Raw genomic sequence first — 2,500 nt, 5'->3', positions numbered from 1 at the left:
GACAAGTCTGGTAGCAAATCATTTTTTTTTTTTTTAACGTTGGTGGCGTTAGACACAGGGAGATGACACTGTCATGGTTGAATGTAGATACCAGCTGACTGTACGATGCTCGTGCGCCTGGGTGGCTGCTGTACCATGGCAACCAGAGAGGACTCTCCATTTGCCCCGAGGGAAGGAGGATCATCCGGTAGTAGGCTACGGACGAGGGGGAAACAAAGCTTCAAGCCCACTTATCAACCGGATGAAATGAACCCAACAGTACATCAAACCTGACAAAAGAAACAAACACGATGCAGTATAATTTAACATTTTTATTGAGCCGCCAATCGACCTGTTGCCGTCTCGACAGCTTGGGCCGCTCTGTGTAAATCCGGCGGCTGTGGAGATGGAATCTACACATGGAGACAGACAGTACTGAGAGTCTCGCTGTCGCTTCTTACACACATCACCTACATACGACCGCTTTCAAATCCACACACACACACACACACACAAGAGCGGGAGACAGCGAGACAAGTGCGTCCAAGCAGTCCAAAAGCAGCGTCATGACGTGACTGACGACAGAAAGACTTCGTTCAGCAAGAATATAAATACAAAAATATGGATATTCTCCCATTCGTATCTTCTCTCTCGTAACCGTTTCCGCTGCGGCTTCTCTGAAGCTCATGTGCAATTAAAAAAAGGACACTTAAAAATTTCGTTGAGTGGATGAAACCGTGCCAAAAAAAAACAAACACACAGGGATACACTCAGTCGTTATCCACATTTTACACGTTAAGATTGACATACAAATTTAAAACAGAAAAAAAAAAAAAATTAAAATACAAAGTGAGTAAACCGTAACCTTTTGACCTAAGACGTAACACATTTGACAGAGGTGATTTGGCGATTTTTATGAAAGCACGGGGGCCGCCGTACTTCCGTACAGAAGAACAACGCAGTTCTGGAACACCACACGTCACAAAGGGGAGCTCGAGCTCTCACACCGGAGGCAAACCACCAATGGGAGAGAGGAACAGACAGAGGGAGAGAGAGAGAGAGAGAGAGAGACAGACAGAGGGAGAGACAGACAGAGAGAGAGAGACAGAGAGAGAAGCAGGGAGACAGACAGAGAGAGAGACAGATAGACAGAGAGAGACAGATAGACCGAGATAGAAAGGTAGGTAGAGATGAATAGTGAGAGAAAGGAGTGAAGTAGTGTTTCAGTTGATGATAAATAAATCCCAAATCAGTCTCTTTGCTCCACGGTGAAGCGCGTGAGAGGTGTGGCTTCACGTTCAGGTTGGGTGTGGCATGTTCACAGCACTCAGGCACTTCCTGTCTCTCCCAGCATGCTTTGCATGAGCACCCATCAACGAGGTGGGCAGAGGGAGGAACATTACCGACGAGGCTGGCGCCTGTGTCTCTCCTCTATGACGTCATCACTGATGTCATCACCATGAGCCAACGCTTCAAATTGTCCACAGCGTCTTTTGTCCAGACGGTGGAGAAGTGTTCATGTGTGTGTGTGTGTGTGTGTATGTAGCTTAGCATAGTCCATGCCAGTTAGCCTCGGCTTACTCTTTGAGAGCCACTCGGAACATCTGAAACAAACAGGTGTCATGGTGACGCGTGGTTGCCAAGCAACCGTTGACATCACAGCCTGGGAGTAAACACAGTCACACACATTCACATATCTGACCAATGTCTGCGTGAGGGCGGGGCTATCCCATAAGCCCCTCCTCCTGGTAAAGTGCACTTGAATCTCAGGCTTCTGATTGGCCAGATGGAACACACGCTGCAGCCGGTCTCTCACCACACTCTAATATGTGCACATGATCTTTAGGGGGTGTGTGTGTGTGTGTGTGTGTGTGTGTGTGTGTGTGTGTGTCTCTCACCATACCGGTCACTCTAATATGTGCACATGATCTTTAGGGGGTGTGTGTGTGTGTGTGTGTGTGTGTGTGTCTCTCACCATACCGGTCACTCTAATATGTGCACATGATCTTTAGGGTGTGTGTGTGTGTGTGTGTGTGTGTGTGTGTGTGTGTCTCTCACCATACCGGTCACTGCTCACTCTAATATGTGCACATGATCTTTAGGACGTGTGTGTGTGTGTGTGTGTGTGTGTGTGTGTGTGTGTGTCTCTCACCACACCGGTCACTCTAATATGTGCACATGATCTTTAGGATGTGTGTGTGTGTGTGTGTGTGTGTGTGTGTGTGTGTGTGTGTGTGTGTGTGTGTCTCTCACCATACCGGTCACTGCTCACTCTAATATGTGCACATGATCTTTAGGACGTGTGTGTGTGTGTGTGTGTGTGTGTCTGTGTGTCTGTGTGTGTGTGTGTGTGTGTCTCAAACCATACCGGTCACTGCTCACTGGTCACTCTAATATGTGCACATGATCTTTAGGGTCTGTGTGTGTGTGTGTGTGTGTGTGTGTGTGTGTGTCTGTGTGTGTCTGTGTGTGTCTGTGTGTGTCTGTGTGTGTCTGTGTGTGTCTCTCACCATACCGGTCA

At 47.8% G+C, this 2,500-nt stretch overlaps 1 protein-coding gene across 1 annotated transcript in view; it reads right to left on the bottom strand.

Moving 5' to 3' along the window:
* The window catches only part of LOC105901727 (caskin-1), a 25,851-nt gene that overhangs the window by 23,249 nt on the left and 102 nt on the right, over window positions 1-2,500 (bottom strand). The window contains 1 exon segment of the mRNA XM_042703189.1: window positions 1-2,500. This exon segment is cut by the window's left edge and continues 765 nt beyond it; it is cut by the window's right edge and continues 102 nt beyond it. The gene's annotated coding sequence lies outside the window, so the exon portion shown is untranslated.

The sequence above is a fragment of the Clupea harengus genome, chromosome 23 (assembly GCF_900700415.2).
Source record: "Clupea harengus chromosome 23, Ch_v2.0.2, whole genome shotgun sequence".
NCBI classification, from domain to species: domain Eukaryota; kingdom Metazoa; phylum Chordata; class Actinopteri; order Clupeiformes; family Clupeidae; genus Clupea; species Clupea harengus.
The sequence above is the reverse complement of the archived record's forward strand: the minus strand, read 5'-3'. Positions and strand labels throughout refer to the sequence as shown.